Source organism: Pinus tabuliformis, chromosome X, assembly GCF_031772625.1.
Source record: "Pinus tabuliformis cultivar Carrire ecotype Pingquan chromosome X, CPIR1, whole genome shotgun sequence".
In the NCBI taxonomy this organism is placed as follows: Eukaryota; Viridiplantae; Streptophyta; class Pinopsida; order Pinales; family Pinaceae; genus Pinus; species Pinus tabuliformis.
Genome location: NC_142308.1, coordinates 36,343,565 through 36,349,564, shown reverse-complemented (window position 1 = coordinate 36,349,564; position 6,000 = coordinate 36,343,565).

The window sequence follows — 6,000 nt, the reverse complement described above, 5'->3', positions numbered from 1 at the left end:
TCAATTTCGAATAATATGGAGTGGAAAGATTGTTAAGAGGCTGAAAAGGGCATATGTGATGAATCCTTTTCAGGCAGAAGAAGACACACAGAAACATGAACACTTTCCCAAGGCAGAGCAATACATTGGATTCCACCCATCTTACTTAAAGCATTCAATTAGAAATGATTATGAATGAAACTGTAAACATAGTGAGAAACATATGAAACAGAGAAGAAACATATGCCAAACATCATACCACATGAATCTCATGAACCAGAGTTGTATCCTTTCATTAAATCTCTGTCAAAATTGTAACGCTGAGTTATTCCTCCACACGTTTCCCGGAAACTCCCCTCCTTACAAATGATTTTCAATACCCTAAATAAACTTAGAGCTGGGGAAAGCAAATCAATGAAAATAGGGATCAGTTTCACCTAAAAATCATGAAAATAGGAAAAGTCTGCTCTAAAAAGGAGCAGCGTTACATTTTGTTTGTTGATTACCAATTAAAAGACAGAACATGGAACATAGACCCTTTGATTTTGCAACTGCAGTCAAAAATAGACCGTCGGTTCCTATCTTTCTACTGTGGTAGGTGTTCTTCATTTAATTTGGCTTTTGACTTTCCACCTTACATTTTCCGTTTAAAAACAAACCATTTTCTTAACAAAAATAGCTTTTTTAAACTAAAATTTCGCCTTTTAATAAAGGAAAAATGAATGATCTCAGCTGCAAATTTGCTAAGCTTGACAATAGCTCCTTCACTACCAGTGAACACATGTCTATTTGCCGAAAATACCTGTCTTTTTGTAATAATGACAAGCCCCACGTGCTTTCAATTGAAGAAATGGTTTTACCTTTATAACAAAGACGCTATTTCCCACACCATGTTTTTGCAACCTGCTCTTAAACCTGCAGCTGTTGTGCCATCTCCACCATGATGAACCACAACATGGCACTGAGGAAACAACCAATCATGTGGAAAATCCTCAAGAAGGAAGACATAGACAGGAATTTGATGATGATTCCCACGGTTACCCCATCCTTTGTCAATAATTCCTCTCTATCAAATCCATTTGGAGCAAGAAATTTGTGTTTTTTAATAGAGCAGAGGCGAAAATTTTTATTTCCAGCTCTGTGCACCGCACACTCTGCCCAATGCACCGCGCCTGGTGAGTGCGCTGCGCCAGTGTATATTTGCACTGTGTAAAAGCGCCTAATGCGTCGTGCGTTGCAAGTGCGCCGCGCTAGTCAGCCCAACATCAAAACTGACTAGATCAAATTGTAACAAAACTGACGGAAGAAATAAAGATATCAATTATCCCATTCTTATGATATGAAGTTTGATTCGCAAATAAATTCACACATGAAAACATCGTGCAAGATGGCAAAGGTTTCTTCAAACAGTTCAAAGGAGTAGCAAATAGTTACAACATAGAGGAACCTAGTCACAAGAATGAAATAGATCCTGTAAATCAACGATATTCGCTAGAACTCCTACCGATGTGGTGTCATTACCAGCTCCAACTCCTTGAATAACCAGTGGTAATGCCTTGTAGCATCGATTATATACCTCTACCAGATTATTGCTTCCTTTCAGTTGCCCTATTGGAGAATTTTCCGGCAACTTCAAAAGCCGTACTTTACACTTGGAATTGAACAACATTGCCATTTGAAACAACATTCTTAATCCTCTCTTACCATTTCCTCATCAAGTGTTGGAATGCCTTTATTTAGGAAATCCTCAATTGACATAGCATCTGGTCCCATTTCAGAAGGGTAAATACTCTCAACCTCAACATTCTCCAAGTTGATTTGCCAGCCAAGCAACCGAGCTAGGATCAAAACCTTCCTTGCCACATCCATTCCAGTAAGGTCATCACGTAGATCTGTTTCTGTGTAACCCAGGATTTAAGTTGCTCGAACAATTTCACTTGAAAGGGTGTCCTCCTTGTAGTTCACTCATTACATATCCCAATGTACCACTTAGAGCACCTGTGATGCACTGTATAGGATCACCGAATGCTATTAAACGATCCAAAGAACATATGACAGGAAAGCCTGCTCCAACTGGACTCATAACGAAGGCAGCGACGATTTGACACAATCTTCTCATAAAGATCCATTTTTTCTATGAGAGGCTTTTTGTTTGCTAAAGTGACACAGCAACCAAGATCTAAAACTTTGTACAGCAACTCAACGGTCTGATCACTTGCAGAGCAGTCAAAAAAAGCCAAACCTATTGAGTAGCCCAAAGAACTCGCAATATCTAAAAGACATGTAATTATTTCATGACCCAAAAATAACCGAAATCCATCATTACCAATTAAATCCAATGATGATAGAGGAGAGCCAGAAAACTTTAGATGACAAATGTTCTTCAAGCATTTATCACTTAGCTCTGCCTTTGGAACTTTTGCAGCCATTAGTAGAGATTGGGAGTCACACACACCCAACACTCTTAAATGTATTCCCACAGATCCTTTGTGTTGTTGTAAGAGAAAACCAGTTCTCACCCTGCTCACTATCAGCAACTTCCTCCTCATTTTCTTGGCTAAAACGATGGCTTTTTGGTTGACTTTTGCAGGTGATGGTGGCGCTGAACTTTAGCAAAGGAGGACCAGAGTCTGCAAGTGAAGAACTTCATGGTAGAAAGATACATCTTCTTACAAAAACTAAATTAGACAATTTCTTATTCAAAACAGAGTTTTGAACAAGAAATGTCCTCGAGCATATTTAATGATGAAAAATTTTGAATTGAAAACTTATTGAAATCCTCCTCATGGCCTGCAGGCATTATTCAACGTTTCTAAAGACTAAACCCTAGACTTAAAACTTTGATGATTTTTGGAGAAATTTTGACCAACCCAACAGGTACAAACATGAGGGAAACCAAGCCCTTCCGTCAGTCAATGGCATGCCCCTAGTGAAATGCAACTAAGTGAATTGAGCGAGATGCCTAAAAATGAAATGTAGTAAAGAGTTTTGATCTCTGACGGAGGACTGACAAGACCGAATCTAACACATCGCAAAGAACTAAGGGACAAGGATGGAACCTGTAGACTTAAGACTGTGCGATGAGCGCTTCATTGATAGCCATTGGATTTAGAAAGGAATAGATGGTTGCGATTGAAATCGGTGATCGGAAAAATCAGGGTGATCGGAGATTGGGGATCGAGAGCGCAAAAGAGCAAAGGACCGTTGAAGCAGCGATACCGCCGATAGTTGATGAGGCCGATTGAAGCAATCGGGGATCAGAGATTGGAGAATCGGAATGCAAAGGGACTAAGCGATATGTGACTTGCAACAACGATAAAAGACAGACCCGAGAGGATTATAGGGCGGACTTTATATCTTTTGAAGTCCGGCTTGGTCGGATTTTCCACTATTTTTAGAGTTTTTCCTGTGTATTTCTCTGTGTAAACAGAGAAGCAATTCTTTGGCATTTTCACCTACGCTGGTCCTTTCCGATTGAAAACAGGTGGCCACCATAACTTAGAGCGTTTTGCAATGATTGTTTAACGTTCAATAGGGATTTGAACGGACAGCGGCCGAGAGCCAGAATGGAGTTGAACAGACAACACCGATAGGTTTAAAAAGAGCCATCCCATGATAGTTGAGGGTGAGAGGGTCAGAGAAGTTAGTTGAAGACAGTCACAGAAAGACAGTCAGTTAGTCAGATTGAGGTAGATTGGATAGAGGAACAGGACAGAGGGAGAGTTTGTGCACTCTTTTAGACTTGAGGTTTTTGAGCAGATCCCTCTTTGATGTCATTGTTGGTTGAGACTCTGTTTTTGAGCTTACTCTTGTAATAATTTGTTCCTGAAGACTTAATATAGAGGTAGACACTAATAGTTGGACTAGGAGACGTAGCTAGGAAGTCTGGTGAACTCCTTTATTATTTTGGTTGTGTTAATGTGTGATTGTTGTGTTTTCTGACTATTAATTGTTTATATTATTTGCAATCTTTTCGATCCGTTGCACTAAGTAATATAGGCATTTTGTTACACATGAGTCTATAATACCTTTTCTCCTTAATTTAATATCCATTTCGGATCAAGTGGTATCAGAGCATTTGGTTTTGTTAAGGTTAGACAAGCTTGTGCTGGATTTTGAATGCTAACTAGATTAAAGCTCAGACTAGGAGAAGGAGAACTTGTTGAGGCTAATCCAGAGATTGGAAGAGTCTATTCTCAGAGGAGAATGGCAGAAGAAGCTCCATTGGGATTAGAATCTCAATTTATAGAAAGTTTTAAGACACTCCAAGCCATGGTGGAAGAGATGTATCTGGAATTTAAGAAGGGTCGAGGTGAAAGCACTTCAACACCTAAACCAGACAAAGGAGTAGAGGAACCTTTTCTAGTTGCCCCTCCAGAAGGCAAAGGGAAAGGGGAAATGCCTCCTCCACCATCTCCTCCATCATCACCTTCATCATCCTCATCATCTTCTAGCTCTTCTAAGAAGAAGAAGAAAACTTCCTTAATCAAATTAGATGTGAAGTTTGATTTGCCAATTTATGATGGAGAACTCAATGCAGAAAAGCTAGATAATTGGATAAGACAAATTGATGTATATTGCAGGGTACAGAACGTTGATTCAGAAAGGAAGAAGATTCAGCTGGCTAGCCTTCGACTTGGAGGAACTGCACTAGTATGGTGGGAAGGCAAGACACAAGCTGATCTGCAAAAACATGGTAAAATCATTTCTACCTGGAATGAATTTGTTTCTGCTATCAAAAAGAAATTCTATCCTTTAGCTTACATGCAGCAGGCAATGATGAGTTGGCAAACTCTTCGTCAGTTGAAGGGTCAAAGTGTACAAAGTTATACTCAGGAATTCAGAAAGAGAGCTTTAACTCTATGTATATCATTAGATTCACTTGAGACTTTATTGAAGTATATAGGTGGTCTTCATATATATTTAAAGCATACTATTCTCATGTTTAATCCCACTAGCTTAGATGATGTATTAGTTCAGGCTACACATCTAGAAGCTAGAGGTAAGAATGTAAACCCAGAGGTTGGGGGATCATCTACGTATTCTGTAAGCAAAAGCAAGGAAAAGAAGAAACTGAAATGGAAGGAGAGGAAAGAAAACACTGTAAATAAGGATAAACCTTCATGCACTCATTGCAAGAAAGAAGGACACGATGAGGCACACTACTGGTCTTTGCATCCAGAACAGAAACCTAAGAAGTTCGGTGGAAAGAAGAAAAAGAACGTTGCTGCTATTCAGCAGGTCTTGGGATCAGTTTCGGGCGATGAAACAATAGTTACAGCCATAGGTATTAAAGGTAAATATTCTAAAGCATCCATAAGTAATTCTGCACAATCTGTTGATAATGAAAATAATGAGAGGGAAAGAAATGAGCTTTTTCATATTAGAGTAATTTCCAAGCATAATAAGATTGATACTTTATTTGATAGTGGATCACAAGTAAATTTGATTTCTGAAACAATTGTAAAGAAGTTGGGATTACAAACAAAACCTCATGAGAAGCCATATCCATTAGGTTGGGTGTGTGATAAAACAAAGCTACAAGTAACGAGACAATGTAAACTTAGGTTTGCTATTGGATCAACATTTGTAGATGAGGTTGAGTTAGATATAGTTCCATTGGATATATGTGGTATTGTTTTGGGAAGTCCATACTTGTATGATAGGAAAGTTATTTTCTATAGAGCTGAGAATAAGTATCAACTCACTAAAAATGGAATAGAATACATTGTAAGAGCTCATAAACTCAAAGGTAACTATTCTCTCATAAACTCAGGACAAATGAAAAGAATTGTGAATTCAAGTAAGCAATTTTTACTAATGGTTGTAAAGGCAAAGGATCCTGAAAAATCCAATGCATTTGAAGGTTGTGATTCTAAACAGAAAGCTGATTTAGTTAAAGTTGTTTCAGAGTATGATGTTCTATTTCAAGAACCAAAAGGTCTGCCACCCAAGCGAGAAATAGTACATGATATTTATTTGCAGCAAGATACTCCATTACCTAACATTGGAATGTACAGG